Raw genomic sequence first — 22,414 nt, 5'->3', positions numbered from 1 at the left:
GAGTTACTTCCTAGCTTAAGGCTGGATGCTATTCCGTGTGTGTGTGTGTGTGTGTGTGTGTGTGTGTACTACAGTTTCTTTATCCATTCATCTGACATTTAGTTTGCTTGTAGGCTTGGCTATTGTCAATAATGCTGCGATGAACATGGAAGTACAAAGCTCTCTTTGGGAGCCTGATTTCAGTTCTTTTGGATTAATATAGCCAGAATTGGGGTTGCTGGATCATAGGCCTGATATATCGATTTAGGTTAGTAATACAGAACCTGTGCTCTTTGTAATTCATGGCGTAGAGAATGGGTCCGTTCCTGTCCACAGTCATCGGACAGACCCTCTTGTTCATGTATTTCGCTGTATGTGATCATAGGTACTTAGTGCTTCTTGCTTTCCTGATGCCTTACTGTTTTTGACCATGTGTTCAGGAACTTTGAGAATTATTTTGAGGCAAAGTCATCATTTTCCAAAAGGGAAAAACCAAACCAAGCTTTTATTTGCTGGTCATTCACAGCAGCTGTGTCACTGAGGAAGTGTTAACACTGCTTTTGGCTTTTAAATCACTGTGTGTTATTCCTTCCCAGGACTGAAAAAAATTGCAAGGTTGGAATTTTCTGGATTGTTAACAAGATCAAAAAGCAAAGATATGAAGCCAAGGGGGAAATGTCTTTCTATAAAATAGCGGTGGAAAGCAGAAAATGCTAGAATTCTGTAGTAAATGATAGGTGTTGCAAAAATAAGCTTTGACCAGAAAATGAAGGTTACAGTTTTTCATGTTATTTTTGAATTGGGATACAGTTGAGCCAACTAGAGTTTTTAATGTTGTCTATTTTTTTTTTTTTAATGTTGATTTAAAAATGTACACATAAATTTAGCTTTGTTAACAGGGTTTTAGAACATGACTTGATTTCTTTGGAGAGAAGACTTACCTTGTTTTTATATTTGTAATTTCAGTAGCTATAGGTGTTAGCTTTGGAGTGGTTTGTAAGAAATTCACTCCCCTCCACCCAGGGAAGACACAGTTATAGCCATTTCTCCGATTTTCCTCAGGTTTCACCTTCGAACTCCTGAAGGAAGCTGCAGTGGCGTCAGCGTATCCATGGTCAGTGCGGGGGTGGGGGAGCATTTTTCTCACAGAACAGACAAGTCCTATTTTCTCTTGCTTTGTTGATGTTTTGTTGCTGGGATTTGCATTTCTGATAGGTTAAGATCTTGTGACTTATTTGTGTTCTGGCCTGGGGACCCTCTGCTTTTTGTGATCTGAGTCATTTCCTATTGAGGCCCTGTTTGGGCCTGGAACTCCCTGCCCAGGGCTGGGAGACATGTAGCAGGGCAACAGACCTACTGTTTGCAGCTGGGAGGAAGTCCAGTGTGCCAGGAGGAAAGAACAGGCGTCTTCAGTGCTCGTGGCCTGGCACATGGTGGTTTGGAATGGCCCAGCACAGCACAGCAGCCTGACAGGGGCATCCGTGTTCCCTGTGGGTCTAGAAAAGACCTCTGGTCTCTTGGAGGATTGCCAAGGGCAAGGAAGGGCCTCAGCCTCCAGAGACTTGCAGGTTATCAGAACCAAGTGAGGGTGAGTGAGGCCTGTGGAAAGCAGGAGAAAGAAGTCGAGTCACTAGACACTGGGTCAGGGCCGGTTAAGCAGCAAAAGCAACTTGGCCCTAACTGTTTAAATCTCTATTCTAGAAATTCCCTCTGGATTGAGCCAAAGCAGCAGGGTGGGGCAAGGGTCAAGAGGCCTCAGCTGTGGGAAGGAAGGGCTGTAGAAGCTGAAAACAGCAGGCCAGGCCTGGATGTCCTGACAACCTTGACTTCCACCCTCTTAAAATAGAGAGGTTTCCCGTACCCCGGTAGGTCATTGTAGCCTGTTTGTAAAATGAGTGGGTCTGAGACACTTTCAACAATGAGCTTGAAACAAAAGTCAGAATTGCTTTTGTGAATCTGGAAATAGATTTAGTTTTTAACTCAGTTTAGATAAAAAAAAAAAAAAAAAATCCCTTGAAGGAAGTGTAAACCATGACCTTTTATTATGAACTGCCACTTAAATGCATTAAACTACTCTCTTTACTAATCCCAAAGCAAGGCAGTACTTTTGAATGCTATTACTTACCAAGACAAAAAATATGAAGTTACCCAATAATCAGTTTCTGAATAGATAAATGATTGAAGTTGTTGGAGGTTAGATTGCTCTTAGATGAGGAAAAACTCACCCTAACCTTTGTGGTTCAGATAGGTACATGCAATGATGCAGAATGTATTCCTTGTCTCTATATCCCATATAGATTAGTTTCCAAGCTAAACCAAGCTTGCCCCACTGACTATAGAATCCTAATATTTAAACTTTTATTTTTTAACTCCTTACGAAAGCAGGAAGATCATCATCTTTAAAGACTATAGAAATGCTTGGGCTTATGTTAACTATACTGGCATTAGAATTTTTAAAAAAGGAAAAAAGAAATGCTTGAGCTATTTTAAAACACACTTATTTAAATCCCTGTTTCCTTAAAAATGAAACAAGATGGGCTTGGGAGGGTGACAAACCCTAAGAGATTCTTAATCTCAGGAAACAAACTGAGGGTTGTTGGAGGTTGGGGGTAGGGAGAGGGTGGTTGGGTTATGGACATCGGGGAGGGTATGTGCTGTGGTGAGTGCTGTGAAATGTGTAAACCTGATGATTCATAGACCTGTATGCCTGGGGCAAATAATACATTATATGTTAATTTTTTAAAAATCCCTCCTTCCTTAAGACCATCTGGGCTTCTAGACAAAGGGAACTGGGGGAGGGCAAGCAGGCATCAGCTGTGAGTTGCAGAGGTTGGGGACATGGTGCCCATGCATGGTATCCCTCTGCTCAAGGAGGTTTAAATCTGGTAAGGATGTTAACTATAAGCACCACAAGAAAATGGAGATGATGAGAAGTGCCAGTGTGTGGCGAGGATGGGAGTAGGCAGACAGAAGCTTCCCGATCAGAATGGCAGTGTTGTACCTGCCTTTGAAAGTCTGTCCCAGGGTTCAGTAGTGTTGGAGACCACCAAGAGCCAGCACTCTGCAGCTGGATAGAGCATCTTTTCCTATTTTTGAGAACACCTGGGTCCTGAGGACCGAGGTTGGCCATGTGGGCATCTTCCCTCTGGGATAGAGTGGCTTGGAGACCTACAGAAAGTGAAAATAACCTTCTCTTAGTGCCCAGGATAATCTTTCAGGGCCACGAATTGTGCTGTTTTGAAATGCTTTGTTTTGGTGTCCTTGGACACTTTTGGGGATTGAAAGTCTATTTAAACCATAACAACCAGGGACGCCTGGGTGGCTCAGTTGGTTGGACAACTGCCTTCGGCTCAGGTCATGATCCCGGAGTCCCGGGATCGAGTCCCGCATCAGGTTCCCAGCTCCACGGGGAGTCTGCTTCTCCCTCTGACCTTCTCCTTGCTCATGCTCTCTCTCACTGTCTCTCTCTCAAATAAATAAAATCTTTAAAAAAAAAAAAATAAATAAATAAACCATAACAACCTGAAATCTACTGTTTGGGATTTTATAAATTGTCCCTGTCAGTCATACTTTCTCAGGGCTGTCATTGTACCTTAATTTAGCAGTTACCCACCACCCTCTTAATTTGCAGTGGCCTGGGAAACCAAATATTTCCCTCCTGTTAGAATCCTATCTAGAAGAGCTCTCAGGGAGGGCCTGTGAAAGAGGTGTTGGATAGAGGTGGGGAGAGGCTGGTAGTTCTCTTCTAGCTGTGTGTGTTTTGAGCTGTCTGAAGGATTGCAGATGTTGGCAGCTGGAAAGACTAAATTTTGGTTCCTAGCTGCTTTTAGCTTAGGACTCTGTCCCCTCCCCTCTTGTCCCCACTAGTGTGTAATTCTCTTCTCCCACCCATGCCTGAGCGATTTTGTCCTGGCAAGAAGAGCATGAATGTTTGTTCAGGGACAATGAGAAGAAGGTAAAGGAAGAAAAACTCAGGGCTGAGGCGAGGGTTCGGTCAGTTAGGCACTATTCTCAAAACCAAGATGCATGGAGCCGTGTGGAAGATACAGAGGCACGATGTGGAGCCTGCCTTTAAGAACCTTAGCATGTAGTTGGGAGAGAGAACTAACAGACCCGAAATCCCAAGTGGAAGTGCTGGAGAAGTTTTGCTCTGGGTGTGCGTTCAGAGCAGAGGGACTGTGTCGGGAACCTTGAGCCAACCGTGCTGGGGGCCAAGCGGTATTTGAGAAAGTGCTCTTGCAGTGACGCTGGAGAGACCAGCTTCCCTGGGAACATGTAACCCCAGTGGGCAAGTGGCAGAAGCTCTGGAGACGTTTAGCAGCACATCTGGTGAACCCATTTCAAAGGGGGAGTGCGTGAGGGTTTGTGACTGGCTTGCTGACTGTTGTGTCTGTGTGGCTGATTAAAGTGCAGGCCCTTGGGCTCTACTCGGGGTAGTGTGGTCCTCTTCTCATGCGGTCCGAGGTGGTGTCCAGGGATGACCTCATTCTGCTCCTGTGGCCTGCAGGACAGACTTTGGGAAACACTGACGAAGGATGGATTTGGCAAAGCCGATTAATTTTCCCATGAGAGACAGAAATTGGGAAGGAGGCATTCGATCTCGGCTGCCTGATTTTTGTCGCTGTTTCAGAAGGACGTGTAGAGCAGGTAGCCTAAGAATTAAGGACCAGGGAAGGGAGAATAGAATTAACTGCTCAACTGGAGACGGCCTTCCCGTAGTCCTCATCCTTTACCCAAATGTCCGTGTCCTCCTCAGCCAGTCACTGTACTGGAGAGCATGACGATGCTAAATTACAATCCCGTCCGGGGTCAGCCCTTGTTTGAGCCAGCTGGGTTTTAGGCCTAGGGAAGCTGTGGTTTTTGGGTGCTGTAACTCTAGGAAGTTTTCCTTTCATGATTATGTGCTTTGTTAGATTTGGTGAGCAAGGAAATGCGGATCGTCAGTTAAAAAAAAAACAAAACAAAGCCAAACAATAACCCTGTTAATACTGTTACTGGAATAACCCGGAGAAATCATGGGGTAAATACGGTTCAGTAGATTCTTCCCATATGAAAACCATATTTTAATCACTTCTTACACAGCAAACACTTGACATGGGAATGTTCTTTACAGATGAGCTTTGAATTGTTCCCTCTAGCCCTCCAGGGCTTAACTCCGGAACGGCCCAGGCTGTGCCACTCCTGTCTTCTCCTTGAGGGAGTGTGCCCTGCAGGCCACGCCTTGCACCCACTCCAGTGCACACCACCTGCAAATTATTATGCACTTCAGCTTCCTCCAGCTCTGTCCCTGGTCCCTTTGTTTGTCCTTCCACCCTCCTTTTTAAGGCATAAATATTTCCTGCTGCCCCCACACCAGTCAGGTAAAAAGAAAACTGCCCCGGGATAGCCCTCCCCCCCCTGTGGTTCTAGGCCCGGCTATACCTTAAGACCAGCTTTATAAAGGGTCAGCATTTGAGCCTCATCCCCAGAGATTCTGTTTTCATTTTTCTTGGCATCAGAATTTTTAAAGCTCCCCTGGAGATTCTGATCCGGCGGTTAGGATTGAAAGCCACCTTGGTATGGGATGTAAGGACACAAGCAGTGCCTGCGTTTCAAGGAAAATGGAAGCTGCAGGATTTGAAATGAAAATAGGTACTTTATATTGTATATATATTTTTTTATTAACATGGAAGATGTTATTTGTTATTTGTTTCAGACTGATTCATCAGTCTTACACAATTCACAGCTCTCCCCACAACACATACCCTCCCCAGTGTCCATCACACAGCCTCCCCATTCCTCTCCCCCTCCCCTCCAGCAACCCTCAGTTTGTTTCCTGAGATTGAGAGTAGTTTTGTCTTGTTTCATTTTTTCCTCCCTTCCCCTATGATCCTCTGCCTTGTTTCTCAAATTCCTCATATCAGAGAGATCATACGGTAATTGTCTTTCTCTGATTGACTTATTTCACTTAGTGTATAATACCCTCTAATTCCATCCACTTCGTTGCAAATGGCAAGATTTCTGGGGGGGGGGGGGGGGGTTGTTGGCTGCATAATATTCCAGAAAATAAATATTTTAAAATAATGCCTTTTACTACTCCTGTCCCCAGGGCATGCGGAGTCCCTGAGGTTCTCCTTCTCCCTACCTTCCATCTTTATTTAAGCCTGCTTTCTATTAAGCACCAGCATTCAAAATGAAACAAAACAAGAACATTCCTTTCCTCACGTTAGCATTTCTGTGGTATTGTTTTCCACTCTGACAGTTGACTCTGACCTGCACCTCCGTGAACTCTCATGTGACCTTCGTACCCTCTCTGGGGCCTCATTCCTAGTGAAGCAATGTTGAGGCTGCAGAACTCTGCGCAAGGAGAGGATGTGGACTGTCACACGCGGAACCAGGGGTCACAGGCTTTGGTCCACAAACATGCACAGTAATTGGTTTTGTGGTCTGAGGAGGCCCATTGCTAGGGTTTAGGGAGATAACCTGAGGGATAATAAAAATTCTTTTTGACGAATACTTACTTCGATTGGATAAACACCTTGGGAGTCTCTTTGTTCATCCTTGAAAGAGAGTGATGGCCAGGAAGTAAACCCTAATAATTCTCAAAAGCATTTTAAGGTATTTTTTTTTTTTCAGGTGCCAATTAAAAATTAGATCTGCAAATTAAGAGATACTGATTGGCAATTAGGGGTTATCATTCATCTGGTCTCTAAACACCTGTGTTTTACGTTCCATAAAAATTCTTCCAATAAGTACACTTTTTTGTCTTTTGAATTTTACAGGAGAATATTTTGTGGCATAATGCTAGTTTTTCAAAACTTTCTTGGGCCCAAATTTTGGGTTATACATTGAAAGTGAATGGAGCCCTTCGAATGGAGGAATACTGAAAAGCAAGTAAAAAGAAAGTTGTCCTTTTTTCTCACCTAACATTGATTCTGAAGGCATAGTTTCTGAGTTGGGGTGAGTGATCTCACTGCAGTTCTAAGTAACTTCTCAAACACCACTCAGAGTTCCTCTGGTCTCCTTGACCTGCTTTTTTCCCCTTTCTGTAATTACTGAATATGGATGACCCTTAAAACCCATGTAGGACCAAATACAGAATCTAAACTCTGTGATCTCATCACCACAAAAACAGGCTGTAGGGACAGTCTTTCTTCTTGCAGGAAGCCGCCTCCCCTTGGGACCTCTGTGACTCTGTAATTTATAGTGGTGCCTTTGTAGTCTGGGACTCAGAAGGGACCTTTCCCCTTGTCCTTACAGAAGTGGTGTAACAGATGGGTTGCTCTAGGTGGAGAAGGGGCTAGAGCGAAAATATGTGTGTGCATAACCTGTTGCAGATGTAATTTTGATGGTGCCCGCACATCGGTGGGTCCTCTGGGCAGAGGGTCTGCCTGACAGCTGGTGTATTGTGGGCTGTTGATGGGTATTCTTTGAGTACTTGTGTGTAGGTGTGGCTGGGACAAATGAGAAGGCTGCCTTTTCTGCTTTAAGAAACGAGGCTGGCTGAAGAGCTTGCGTCAGCTGTGAGATGGAGCCACTCCCTGGCTGCCAGAACCTTCTGTAAGGAGGCAGGTGATCCCTTTTATGAGCGAATAATAGGGCCGCCCTGGGACACCAGAGCCACGGCTTTCACCAGGTGGTGCTGTCTCTCAGTGAAGCTCCAGTGTTACCCTTGAGCTTGGCAACTGGGGCCTGGAGGCCTCGGCAGCATTTGTAGGCTATCGCTGAATTCAAGATGAGGCCATTTTTGAGGAAACGTTTGACCCAAGGTTATCACCCGGTCCATGTCGGTTTCTCCTCCGCGTTCTGCTCCAGCAGGATCTCTGCTGTCTCTGCAGTGGGGCAAGACTTGAACCTGTCCTCGGTTTGCTCCCCGAGAAAGGCTTCTATGTTCAGTTCTCATCTTTGAAGTCCTGGTGGGGAAGGGGGGCATGTCTCCTAGAGCTTCTCATTAAACAGACTTAAAGGGGAGAGAAGGCCTCCACCCAGCCTTTGCGTGCACGAACCTATTAGGCTCTGCTGCCCTGCCAAGATGGTTTTGTGGGCCTAAACGTGACTATACACGATTCTGTCCTTTTTGGCAGGGAAGCCCAGCAGCAGTGCTGTGAGGGCATTGATGTGGACTGGACCTGACGGCTGGTCTGCTTGGGCATGGGTCGAACCCTTGCAGAACATTTCCCTGGCAAGTAGGCCGAGTCAGTCATGGGAACCTGCTTTTGGAGTCCTTCATTCAACAAGCATGTACTGGGCACCTGCCTCTTCATGTGACAAGGGCAGGAGGTCAGGGTAGGGGTGGTAGTTCAGACAAGCCTTAGAGAAATTGGTAGGAGGGGAGGTAGAGGCAGAAGGAAGCAGATGCTAGAGCTCAGGTCCCTGAGAAGAAGGACTGGTGTAACTCCGTGGGGGAGGAGGGCAAGGCATGCAGGGGGATATTGGAGCTGTGCTAGGAGGGTGACTAATTTCCAGAGTGGGAGAGAGGTGCTTCAGGATGAGGGAACAGGAGAGCAGAGGTGTGAAACTGGGCAGTGTGTTCAGAAAGAGTGAGCTCTGTAGAGAGCTGGGACCCGTGAGGACTGGGGCAGGGAATGTGGGAACTTCAGTACCCGGCCTGTTTTAGGGAGGTTCTTGGCCCCTTATCTCAAACCTTTGAAACATTTCTTTGTGTCCTGGGCTGCAGACCTATTAGCATCACTTAAAGGGAAAACCTGAGATAGAAGAAGTAAACAAATACTTCAGTACCCTGCTCCTGACGGGAGGCTTTCAGTAAGTGTCTCCTGTCAGCTCAGATGGAGGGCACCAGAAGAAAGAATGAATTTTCTTGTTTTTGCCAGCTGGTCACCTTGCTTTCCCTTCTGTTAAGAGTATGTTATGTGCTCACGTCTCTTTCCTTTCCATCATGGCTTTGTCCGGAGTTTCCGGGAGGTGGTAGCTGCTTTTATAAACTCTGTGCTTCTTGTCTCCTAGGGGAGTGTGCTCACAGGATTTCCTTTGTCCAGTTCTCTCTCTAGCTTTCTGTGGTCAACTTGTCCAGGGGAGCTTTCTGGGTGCCCCCCTCACCCCCGAGTGAGACCGCCTCTCTCTGTTGCCAGCACGTGGAGTCTGGGATGAGGCAAGGTGAGTGGGACCCACGGAGAGACCCTGCTTTCCAAGATGAGTTATTCTCTGAAAATTTTGAGGGCTTTGAAAGTAAATTGGGATTTTAGTCAAAGAAATTTAAGAATAAAAAAAAAATCGTGTCTTAATTACTGTGTTAAAACACTCTTATTAATAGGGATGCTTCAATATGGTTTTCTTTCCCCTTTCCATTTTTTGGTGCCCATATCAAGATTTGGGTCTCTGTATGCTTCATAGCACAGTACCGCACTGAGAGGATATAATACATGTTGTGTGACTAGCTTAATACCTTACTATTGACAGTTTGCAAACACAGAAGTCCTATTAACTTATTCTGAGTTGTGTCTTTTCCCTTCCCTTCAGAAACTTTAGGAAACCTGTTAAACTCCTGTACTATGGTTTTCTTGTGCTGCAGTTTTATATGTGAATTTTCAAACAAAAATCCCTACTTCAGGGGTTTGGGTAAGCCTGGAGGCTCCTGATGGGTAAAACTTTTGTTCTGTTCACATTGTTGGTTGCATTCCCTATCTCTAAGGTGTGGCAGTTAGCAGGACTCAAATATTCCCTTTCCTTTGAGAAGAGAGTTCGCTGAGAACTGGGTCTTCCAATTCCATCTTAAGTGAGCACAGCTTGGAGGACTGTTAGTTATTTATGTTCAGCTGCTCACAGTTGAGGCCACGGAGCAGGCATCCCCAGGAAGTCCAGGACAGACTGGTTGACTGAGGGCTCTGAAAACTGCCCTATATTCCTTCTCTGTGGGTGTTGGAAGAGGTCCCCTTAGGAGATGGGAGTCAAGGTTAAAGCTGCTTCCAAACCACTGTTAATTCTTGAAACGTGCATGTAACATGCAGGTGAACTCTGCCATATGTCCTGTGTGGCTTGCTGGCAGGACTTCAGGTTCTGCCCTGACCCCTCCTGCCCCGCGTTGCTTGTCATAAAGAACACAATGGTCACATTTCCCCTAAAACTTCGCGGGATCCTGCGGAAAGGTAAAGCTTCTCAGCAGGAGCATGGCTGGGGAGTACACAGCAGAATTCAAGGTGAAGCTTTAAAAATTAGAATACTGGGACTCCCCCCACCCCCCACCCCAGGTGTGCTGAACTAGAACTTCGGGGTTGGGGAGGGAGTCCCTGCTATGTTTTCTTAAAACTCCTCAAATGGAGATAGTGTATAACTTCTTGAAAAATATTTGTATGTGGACTGGACTTAAAAACAAACTCTTAGCCTGAGCAGATGTCTGGGGGAATTATTTTTGAGCTCTTCTAACTAGTTTAACCAGTTCATACAGCCAAGCCAAACATTCCCTTATTGTGCCATAATTTGCATGGTAGAACCATTTTATAACTTTAAGTTAGAATTGCCCGGGACAACACTTTTTACTGTTGTAAGTATACAATAAAATAGAAAAATGACACTGATGAACAGTTTTCTAAATTTAATAATAGTTAATGCTTATTTAGGAATCCAGGTGGGAATCTGCTCAAATGGAATTTCACCCAAAGAATGCAGAGATTTGCATATTGAAACCAAAGGTTTTTGACCTATGGTAACACATTTTTCAAAGTAGTATTGAAATAGCAATTTAAATGGATTGCCCCCAGAGATTTATTAGACAGGAAATTTATTTAGTAAGGGATAGATTTTTTCTTCTCTTCCAGGAGGTTTTTGGGTGGTAGAGAATTAGCTAGGTTTTCTTTATTCCTTCCCTGGGACCAACTTCAGGAAGTGGATAGGAGCTTTTTTTTTTTTTTTTTTTTTAAAGATTTTTATTTATTTATTTGATAGAGAGAGATCACAAGTAGGCAGAGAGACAGGGAGAGAGAGAGAGAGAGAGAGAGAGAGAAGCAGGCTCCCCGCTGAGCAGAGAGGCCGATGCGGGACTCGATCCCAGGACCCTGAGATCATGACCTGAGCTGAAGGCAGCGGCTTAACCCACTGAGCCACCCAGGCGCCCCTATTTTTTTTTTTTTTAAGATTTTATTTTTATTTATTTGACAGACAGAGATCACAAGTAAGTAGAGAGGCAGGCGCAGAGAGAGGGGGAAGCAGGCTCCCTGCTGAGCAGAGAGCCCGATGTGGGGCCCGATCCCAGGACCCTGGGATCATGACCCGAGCCGAAGGCAGAGGCTTTAACCCACTGAGCCACCCAGGCACCCCCGATAGGAGCTTTAATAGCAAAGATCATGTTAAATGTTTAACTGTCTCTTTTGCAAATTCCCTTTCTCTGAAGGAAAATCTTGCAACTTGTTATTTGAGGTTTTAATACTTAAAGGTTTGATGGAGAATGAGTTTATGTTTTGAGATTAAAGAATCTTACTGTTGAGGCGGGACCTGACAGATGACCTGTTACCTGCTTTTCATTGCCTCAGTTTCATGGAAACTGCTCTTAAGGTTACGCATGGCCTCTGATAGAACTCTCTGGCATGACTTTTTTTTTTTTTTTTAAAGAGATTTTATTTATTTATTTGACAGACAGCGATCACAAGTAGGCAGAGCAGCAGACAGAGAGAGGGAAGAAGCAGGCTCCCTGCCGAGCAGAGAGTCTGATGAGGGACTCGATCCCAGGACCCTGAGATCATGACTGAGCTGAAGGCAGAGGCTTAACCCGCTGAGCCACCCAGGCGCCCTTGGCATGAATTTTTTGTAGCACTTGATAGTACTGACCAGTCCTCATTTGAAACTTCCTTCTTGGGTTCCTTTGCATCATTTCTGACTACATGTCTTCTTTTTTTTTATTTCTTCCTAGGTCGTACTATATTTGCCCTTAAATGTTCATGTTCCCTGAGATTTGATCCTTGGTGGTTTTTCTTTCAGTCCGCTCAGCCTCCTTGGGGGACCTCAGTGCCTCTGTGGTTTCAGCACCACCCACGTATTAATGACCCCTAAAGTCTTTCTGTGAGTTCATCCTCTTGTCTCAAACAATCTCTTGGACGGTTCTACTTGGATGACTCCTATTTACTTCTAAGTAGGAATCTCCAAACTGAACTCCTTTCCCTCCCAATACTTGCCTGCTTCCTCTCTCCCTGCTCCCTGCTACCCCACTCACATAAGTCTCCTGTCTGTCTCCCTGCTTCCCTCCCCCCAATCCCCCCGACTCCCACGAGTCTCCTCATCCCCAGACTCCTGCCTGCTTTTTCCCACTTTGGTCATTGGCATTATTCAAGCCAGAAAATGTGTGACTCATCCTTCATCCTCCCTCAGCCAGTCCCATATCTTCATTTGTAATTAAATTCTATCATTTTAATAACCTAAATAAAAAAGGAAAAGGCCATTCCACTGACATTTTTTTTTTAAGATTTTATTTATTTATTTGACAGACAGAGATCACAAGTAGGGAGAGAGGCAGGCAGAGAGAGAGGGAAGCAGGCTCCCTGCTGAGCAGAGAGCCCGATGTGGGACTCGATCCCAGGACCCTGAGATCATGACCTGAGCCGAAGGCAGCGGCTTAATCCACTGAGCCACCCAGGCGCCCCTCCACTGACATTTAAATATGGGCATTAAAGTTGTAGTTGGGCTTATATAAGCAGACCCAATAACACGAGACAATTATGACCATTTCTATAATGTACATTTTGTACTCTGCATAATCCTAGATACTTATCATATGTTATTTCTAATTTTCACAGCTATTCTGTGGCATATTTGTTATATTTGAGGATTTTTTTTTTTTAAGATTTGCTTAGAGCTAGAATGTGTGGGGGTGAGTGGGGAGGAGGGGCAGAAGGAGAGAGAGACTTAAGCAGACTCCACACTGAACTTGGAACCCAGCGGAGGGAGGGTTTCTCAACCCGAGATCATGGCCTGAGCGGAAGCCAAGGGTCAGATGCTTAACTAACTGAGGTATCCAGGTGCCCCATAAGTGTGGAATCTTAAGTTTCAGAGAGTTTAAGTTACTGGCTCAAGATCACAGGGCAAGTAAAGCATGGTGGGGTTGGGACTGCGGAATATTAAGCCTGTGGGTTGGTCTGCCTGACTCCAAAACCTTTGACACCATGCCACTCTGTCTTGCTGTGTTCCCATGGTACTGCCATGCAGTTTTAGACTTCTGGTTGGTAGGTTGGTTTTGTTGAGGGCAGGAACTGGGTGTTACTCAGATCTCTATGTCTTATATATTTTTTCTTCATAGCAGGTGCTAAAGACAAGATTTTTTTTAAAAAGATAGTATTTATTTAGATAGTGAGGGTGCGTGTAATTGTAGAATTGGTGGGGAGGAGCAGAGGAAGAGAAACAAGCAGACTCCATGCTGAGCACAGAGCTGGACATGGGGCTTGATCCCACAACCCTGAGATCATGACCTGAGCTGAAGTCTAATGCCCAACCAACTGAGCCACCCAGGCATCCCCAGCCTCTCTTGTCTTTTAAAGTTTTTATTTTAATTCCGTTTCATTAACATACAGTATTGTATTAGTTTCAGGTGTACAAAATAGTGATTCAGTACTTCCCTTCCGTATAATACCCGGTGCTCATTGTGCCCATTGCACTTCTTGATCCCCATCACCTATGTCACTCATTACCCCCAACCTGCCTCCCCTCTGACAACCCTCAGTGTCTTTTTTTTTTTTTTAAGATTTTATTTATTTATTTGACAGACAGAGATCACAAGTAGGCAGAGAGGCAGAGAGAGAGAGAGAGGAGGAAGCAGGCTCCCTGCTGAGCAGAGAGCCCGATGCGGGACTCGATCCCGGGACCCCGAGATCATGACCTGAGCCGAAGGCAGCGGCTTAACCCACTGAGCCACCCAGGCGCCCCCTTCAGTGTCTTTTTTAAGAGTGTTTTTTGATTTGTCTCTTTTTTCTTTTGCTTGTTTTGTTAAATTCCACATATGAGTGAAACCATGTAGCATTTGTCTTTCTCTGACTGATTTCGCTTAGCATTTTACTGTCTGGCTCTATGCATGTTGTTGCAAATGGCAAGATTTCATTCTTTTTTATGGTTGAGTAATATTCCATTGTATATAATGTGTGTGTGTGTGTGAATATATATGCCTCATCTGCTTTATCTATTCATCAGTCAAGTGACACATGGGCTTCTTCCATAATTTGGCAATTGTAAGTAATGCTGCTGTAAACATAGGGGTGCATGTATCCCTTCAACTTAGTATTTTTGTGTTCTTTGGGTAAATGTCCAGTAGTGTGACTGCTGGATTATACGGTTGTTCTGTTTTTCACTTTTTAAGGAACCTGTGATTGCTGGATCATAACATTGTTCTATTTTTCACTTTTTAAGGAACGGTCATACTGTTTTCTACAGCTTCTGCACCAATGTGCCGTTTCACCAGTAGTGCAAGCAGGTTCCTTTACCTCTACATCCTTGTTAATACCTATCATTCTTGTGTTGTTTTTATTCATTCTGACAGGTGTGAGATGTTATCTCATTGTAGTTTTGATTTGCATTTCCCTGAGGATGAATGATGATGAGCATCTTTCATGTGGCTGTTGGCCATCTGGATGTCTTCGGAGAAATGTCTGTTCATGTCTTCTGCCCATTTTTTAATTGTATTATTTGCCTTTGAGTGCTGAGTTATGTCAGTTCTTTATATATTTTGGATACTAACCCTTTATCAGATATGTTATTTACAAATATCCTCTTCCATTCTGTAGGCTGCCATTTTGTTTTGCTTCCTTCATTGTGCAGAAGCTTTTTATTTTGATGTAGTCTCAATAGTTTATTTTTGCTTTTGTTTCCCTTGCCTCAGGAGACCTATCTAGAAAGAAGTTGCTACCACCAATGTCAAAGAGGTTACTGCCTGTGTTTTCGTCTAGGTTTCAGGTCTCACATTTAGATCTGTAATCCATTTTGAATTTTCATGTATGATGTAAGAAAGTGGTCCAGTTTCATTCTTTTGTATGTTCTTATGCACTTTTCCAATACCATTTGTTGAAGAGACTTTATCCTGATGAATGTTCTTTCCTGCTTTGTCAAAGATTGAGCATATAATGGTGGGTTTATTTCAGGATTTTCTATTCTGTTTTATTGATCTTTGTGTCTGTTTTTGTGTTAGTACCATACTGTTTTGATTACTACAGCTTTGGGTTTTTAGTTCTTTTGTTTTTAGGACTTAATCTCTACATCCATTGTGGGGCTCGAACTTATAACCCCCTGATCAAAAGTCATGTCTTTTACCCACTGAGTCAGCCAGGTATTGCAGTTACTAAAGCTTTGTAATATACTTGACTTTTGGAATTGTGATGCCTTCTGCTCTGCTTTTCTTTCAAGATTGCTTTGGCTAGTTGAGGTCTTTGTGTTTCCATACAGGTTTTAGGATTGTTTGTTCTAGTTGGGTGAAAAATGCTTTTGGTATTTGGTAGGGATTCCATTAAATGGGTAGATTGCTTTGGGTTGTAGAGACATTTCAACAATATTTGTTCTTCCAGTCCTTAGGCATGGAATGTCTTTCCATTTCTTTGTCATCTTCAGTTTTTTTCATCAGTGTTTTATAGTTTTCAGGGTACTGGTCTTTCACCTCTTGTGGTTAGGTATATTCCTAGGTATCTTATTCTTCTTTGTGCAGTTGTAAGTGGGATTGATTCCTTAGTTTATTTTCTGCTGCTTCATTATTAGTGTATAGAAATGCAACCGATTTCTGTACATTGATTTTTGAATCCTGAGCTTTCACTGAATTAATCAGTTCTAGCAGTTTTTTTAGTGGAGTCTTAGTGTTTTCTATATGGAATATCATATCATCCGTAAATAGCTAAAGTTCTGTTTCTTACCTGCTGATTTGGATTCCTTTTATTTTTCTTGTCTGACTGCTATGACTAGCACTTCCATTACTGTGTTGAATAAAAGTGGTGAAAGTGGACATCCCTATCTTATTTCTGACTTTAGGAGAAAAGGTCTCCGTTTTCCCCCACTAAGGATGATGTTAGCTGTGGGTTTTTCATATATGGCCTTTATTATGTTGAGATATGTTCCTTCTAAACCTACTTGGTTAAGAATTTTTATCATTAATACTCTTGTATCTTGCTAGATGCTTTTTCTGCATCTCTTTGTGTATCACATTGGTTTTGAGAATATTGAATCACCATTGCAACCCAGAAATAAATCACATTTGATGATGGTGAATGATTTTCTTTAAATGTACTGTTGAATTTGGTTTGTTGAGAATTTTTGCATATATGTTCAGCAGGGGTATTGCTTGTAGTTCCCTTTTTTAGTAGTCTTTTTTTTGGATAGAGTATGCACTTGCATGTGTGGTATGGGGGGGTACAAAGGGAGAAGGGAAGAGAGAATCTTAAGTAGGCTCCACATCCAGCAGAACTTAGTCTCACAACCCTGAGAGATCATGACTCAAGCTGAAATCAGGAGTTGGACGCTTAACTGACTGAACCACGTAGGTGCCCCTTTAGTGGCATCTTTATCTGGTTTTGGTATCAAAGTAATGCTGTTCTCATAGAATGAATTTGGAAGTTTTCTATCTTGGAATAGTTTGAGAAGAACAGGTATTAATGCTTCTTTAAATATTTGATAGGATTTACCTGTAAAGCTGTCTGAGTGTTTTTTGATTACCGATTTAGTTTCTTTTCTGGTTATCTGTCCAAGTTGTCTCTTTCTTCCTTTTTCAGCTTTGTTGGCTTATGTTTTTTAGGAATTTATCCGTTTCTTCTAGGTTGTCCAATCAGTTGGCCTATAGTTTTTCATCATATTCTCATGATTATTTGCATTTCTGTGATGTTGACTCTTTCTCCTGATCTGTGATGTTGAGTAATTTCTTGGCTAAGTCTTTTAGGCGTTTATCAGTTTTATTGGCCCCCCCTTCAAAGAACCAGCTCCCGGTTTTATTGGTCTGTGCTGTTTTTTTGTTTTTTAGTTTCTGTGTCATTTACTTCTGCTCTACTCTTTATTATTTCCTTCTTTCTGCTGGCTTTAGGTTTTGTTCTTTTTAGCTCCTTTGTGTGTCAGGTAAGGTTAATTGAGATTTTATTCTTACTTCTTGAGATGCTATAAATGTCCATCTTAGAACTGCTTTTGCTACATCCCAGAGATTTTAGACCATTATTTTCATTTTCATTTGTTTCCATGTACTTTTTAAATTATTTCCTGGTTGATCCATTCATTCTTTAGTAGGATGTCATTTAATCTCTATGTATTTATGTTCTTTACAGATTTTTTTTCTTGTGATTGACCTGTTCTCATAATGTTGTGGCCAGAAGTTATGCATGGTATGATTTTGATCTTCTTGAATTTGTTGAGGTTTGTTATGTGATCTATTCTGGAGACTGTTCCGTGTATACTTGAAAATGTGTCTTCTGTTTTAGGATGGAACCTTCAGAATATATGTTAAGTCCATCTGGTCCAGTGTGTCATTCAAAGCCATTGTTTCCTCATTGATTTTCTGTTTAGATGATCTGTCCATTTTTGTGAGTGAGGTGTTATAGTCCCCCTACTACTGTAATGTTATCCATTAGTTTATGTTTGTTATTAACAGTTTTATGTATTTGGGTGCTCCTGTGTTGGGTAAATATATATTTATAATTGTTACATCTTGTTGGATTGTCCCCTTTATTTTTATATAGTGTTCTCTGTCTATTGTTACAGTCCTTGTTTTAAAGTCTGTTCTGTCCAATATAAGTATTGCCACTCTAGCTTTCTTTTGATGTCCATTTGTGAGGAAAATGGTTCTCCATCTCCTTGCTTTCAATCTGCAGGTGTCTTTAGGTCTGAAATGAGTCTGTTGAAGAGCCTTTCTTTTTTGTTTTTAAATGACAGCATGTGAAAATGTAGAATCCTCTGACTCTCTGGTCATGCTGTTTGAATCATTCATATGCTGGTCATAACGAAGGCAGAAAAGGCCCTTTCAAGTAAAGACCTTGTTCATGAGAATAGCATAGATGGACCTAGTTGTTAGCTTGAGGTTAAATGTGCTAGAATAGATGAGGGTATGACCTATGAAAAGCAGAGAGTACATATGTAGGTAGAGGCAGGTAAATAAAAGCAGAGTCTACTGATGTTTTTTTTTATTTGGTTAAATTGCTCTTGGGAGGATGGATTTCAACATGAGTTGTGCTATACCAGACAAACTAAATCACGGACAGGTGTACTACACTTTGTATCCTTATAGGTCTCACCTTTTACCCTGTCCTAGGAAGGAAATATTCTTTGTTTTCCATCACTGTTCTCCCTCCTGCATCAGATTTTGGTAACAAAAGTTTGTCTAAGGAGAGGGTCCCCTTCAACGAATACATAAAACCAATTTGTCACTGTGGAATTTAGAAACTGTGTAACCTTTCAAAGTCTCAGGGTTTTTTTGTTTTTTTTTTGGTTTTTTTACATAGTTGTTTTATTAACTTGGAGGCAATGCTGTATTTTGCAGGGTTGTCACTGTAGTGTGACAGAGATAATCTCTGTCCGCAATTAAGAGTTAGGTCCACAATGAAGAGTAGGATTATTGTCCCCATTTAGTTATCAAAAGCCTTTATTCCCTTTTTTTTTTTTAAAGATTAATTCATTTTAGAAAGCATACACGTGTGTGCAAGTGGGGGAAGAAAATCTCAAGTGGACTCTCTGCTGAGCCTTTGCAGAGCTTAATTCCATGACCCTGAGATCATGACCTGAGCCAAAATCAAGAGTCAGACACTCAATGGACTGAGCCACCCAGGCACCCCAGAGACCTACATTTTTTAGGTTTAAAAAGACTTTTGCTGGTCCGTCAAGGAAAAATTTTGGAAGAATTGATGTGACATGGAAGGGGAAGAGGAGAGTCACAAGCTGTGGTTCTTTGGTATTGGACCCTGAAGAGTGTGACATCATCAGCTGGGACTTATTAGAAAGAAAGTCTCAGCTTCAAACCAAACCTAAAAGTCAGACTGGGTGTGGGGCTCAGCAGTCTGGCTTAACAAGCCCTAGGGGTGATTTTGATGCACTTTAACTGGTGGAAAGTAAGAGAAATCAGGCCGCAGGCCCTTCAGGTGGTCCAGTTGTGGGAATGATGATTACCTCCCCAGAGTGGTGGGAGGGAGTAGAGAGGAGCTGGAACTGGTGAGACTTAGTCATTCGATTGGCTACTTCTTAAGACCAGGAAGAAGGCTATGAGGAGGTAGAGGCTTGGAGTCTATGGACTAAACGGGGAGGTCGGGGTGGGGGTGCTATCAACAGGAACCCAGAACCCACACTGGTAGGAGATGGCGGGGGGTGTGGGTGTTGGAGTTCCAGGGAACAGGAAGATGAGTTTAGTTTTGGACATGTAGAGTTTGTGTTGTTAGAGTTGATGTCAGCGAGCTGGAAATAAAGTATGAAAACTACAGCCCACGTGAAACCACGGGGAGACCTGTTTGTGAGTTGCCCACATGGAGGTGGCCGTTGAAGTGGGAATTCACATCAGTTTTCCAAGGAAAATGGTGCAGAGAAAAGAGCTGAGGTTGACTGGTTTGGAATGGGATATTTGCGATGATTGCATTCAGCTTCTGTCAGAAGCATAAGTATAAAGTTTAAGTTAAGTATAAAGTTTAAGTATAAAATGTAGGAATATGCGGTGATAATAGTTTTAAATAAAATCAGATTATCCCAGTTCCTTTGGAGTTTTGTCATAATGCTATCTTTAGAGGCCCCCTGCTGTGTGATAGCGGCTGGTCTTGTACATCATCCAAGCTTGGGGATCCAAGGCTTAGGGTTCCAAAGACTAGGTTCCTAGTGTTTTTTCCTCCGAGAGAGAAGTGGAGTTAGTGTTCAGAGTGAAGGTGGCCTGGGGCTGGCTGCTGTGTTTCTCTGTCCCAAGTTCTTTCTGTGTTTAAGGGGACAATTAGAGTTCTACCTCCTCTTTGTGAGGACTGGACAGGACCCCTCACCGTGGAAAAATCCCACAGTGCCAGCCAAAGTTTGCTTCTCTGTCCACCTGTGCTGTCGTTTTCATGGTGTCTTGTTGAATTTGTGGAGTAAAAGTCTTGTATTTGTAGCGGGTTTACAGTATTGATAAGAAGAGGTAATTGTAAGTAGTCCTGAGTCTCAGTTGGAGATGGAAGGCTTCGTACTTTTCAATGAATTATCCATACACAGAAATATGCGTTTTATTAGGTTTATGAGAAGGCAGAGGGAGTTGGCTTGGGAAGTTTGCCTAAAAACGAGGACCAGGCATTTAAAAAGCTTATTTTATATCCAGCTCTGTTGTAGACCCACATATTTTGCTGTAGCTGAAAGATGTTTCACTGAGATCATGAAAACTTAGTACATCTGTGCAGCATCTTCATTATATCGAGAACAATTGCACTGCCAGGGTTTCTAATTCAGCGTTGTTCAAGGAACATGTGTTCCTGTTTTTCACTAGGTTCCAATCGGGATGTTTTTCCTTAAAGGGACCACACACTTGTATTTAGAAAATAACTCTGTAACTGTGCTACAAGTACAAGGGACCTTGTAGGTGTGGAGACTGTAGCATCTAAAACTCACCCTTCCACATTGGCTCCCCCAACTGGAAAGGAGCGTGATCTAGGTGTATTTGTAGGGATATGTGGGTGTGGTTTCTGCGCCATCTCCCAGTTCCAGTTTTGGTCCTTAGGTCTGAGATATGTTTCATACTGTTTGTATGTGTTACAAGACGCAGAGACAGAATCCATGATCAAAGGTTTCCCTGCAGAGTTGTGAAGGGCTTTAACCGAACCTTTCCCTGGGTTTTTGAGAAGAGAAGTCTGATGTTTGTCTGTGGCATGTGCCCTTGCTCCTGTGCAAAGCTTGAACTTCATAGGTTTGATGGAACGCTTACGGGACTCCCGAAAAGAACACATGTAATCTCCACGCATAGGAATTATTCTGTAATTCACAGTTTACCACAGTGCCGTTTGCAGTTGGGTCGGGTGTGAAAGCCACCGGTTTAGCACGGCACTGCTCTCCCAGCCCTTCTACGACTATGCCAGGCTCGCATCCTTCTGGGAAGTTGAGCGGCTGCCATGGCTGAAACTGTGAGCCAGACTTAGGTAATTTTATTAGTCTAGAAAAAGTATTACACTCCTGCAGCTGTTGTTGTAGGTCCCGACCGTGAAAACAAAAACCGTCTCAGTTACCCAGGATCCATGAGAACTTGGCAGTGGGCCAGTGGAAGTCCATGTATTTTGGACTCTAAATTTTATTTGTCTTACTATGGGCATCCCCTGGTTTAGGGTACGCAGCTGGGGAATGGCCTGACTGTATGAGGCGGTGCGGGTGGGGGAACCTCGAAGACACCCCTGAGCTAGGAAGCCTGACCCAGTTAATTGGAGGCTACATCTTCTGGATTTTAAACACTTTAAAAAAGGATAAGGATAGAGGACGTATCAGATATTAAACTGGTAAGAACAGATACTACACTTGATCTTAGCCAAAAGGCCGAGAAGCGATAAGGAGAGCGTCCAAGAAAACAACAGAACCATAATAAAATATGCTTGTCCCATATACTCAGCCTGGCTTTCCTGTTTGTGTCTGTTGTCTCACAGTGTAAATTCCCACAGGTCTTTCTCTTGCAGCGCCAGGCTGGTTATTGTGGGTGGGTTGGTCAGTAATCTGGTGGTGATGGACCTTCTTGTTAAATAGATCTTTTATAGATCACTATGGAAAACTAATCATGGACTTGGCATTTAATTGCCAGGAGTGGTGCCTGTGTGGGATTGCCCATCTTGTGCCAGTCAGTAAACGGCTGTCTAATTTTCTGTCTAATTGCAATGGTTCTGTGAGTAGGAGAAAACTGCAGTACTGTGTTTCTAGAAGCTCCTGGCTCCTGGGCTATTAGCAGAGCACTTAGCACGTCTGCGTAGTTGTCCCATTGAGTCTGACTGATTCTTTGGGTCAGAGTCTCTAGTCCTTGGGGTCCTTGGATGCACTTCAGGGGATCTGTAAATGTGGGTGGGTGGGGAAAAAAACGACTTCTTGGTTTTCAAGATCTCTAGAATGTCGCTTTTTCTCTGTCATGAAAGTGGGCAGCCTCACATATGGTCAGTAGCACCTGTGGCTTTGGCAAGTAGAAATTAGATTCTTGTATCATGTTGTGGGAGATAGTTGAAACTATCGCTTATGCTCATCTTTGCTTAGAGAATGGCAGTAGCTTTTAGACCTGCTGCTGTGTCTTGTGTGCATTAAGCACACATTGACTATTCTCCCCCTTTTGCTGTTTAAATATTTTTATATCTGTGTTTCAGTATAATTGATTTTCTTTGTAAGGGTATATTCTTTGTCAGAATCATTCAGAAACACTCTGAGAGGATCTGGGTTATTAAAGCAGTCCATGATACTTAAAAGGTCACAGACTCCTGCCTCAGATGGCACCCTTGTAGCTCTCTCATACTCTAAGACCAGATTCGTTAACGCGGGGAGGGGGGGAAGTCAACCCATTTGGTTTTTGTTTCCTAGCATGAATTGTCTTTGATTTTGGGGACTCTGA

The 22,414-nt window shown here is 43.2% G+C and overlaps 1 protein-coding gene across 15 annotated transcripts in view; it reads left to right on the top strand.

Moving 5' to 3' along the window:
- TANC1 (tetratricopeptide repeat, ankyrin repeat and coiled-coil containing 1) overlaps positions 1-22,414 on the top strand; it is a 237,371-nt gene that overhangs the window by 46,043 nt on the left and 168,914 nt on the right. For 2 of the 15 annotated variants that reach the window (XM_082691338.1, XM_082691345.1), the window contains exon 1: positions 1,042-1,093. The exons of the other annotated variants lie outside the window; for them this stretch is intronic. The gene's annotated coding sequence lies outside the window, so the exon portion shown is untranslated. Of the gene's footprint in view, positions 1-1,041; positions 1,094-22,414 lie in introns of those variants that run through there. 15 annotated transcript variants of the gene reach the window in all.

This window comes from Mustela nivalis (genome assembly GCF_964662115.1).
Source record: "Mustela nivalis genome assembly, chromosome: 11".
NCBI lineage: Eukaryota > Metazoa > Chordata > Mammalia > Carnivora > Mustelidae > Mustela > Mustela nivalis.
This window is presented reverse-complemented; position numbering and strand designations above follow the sequence as displayed.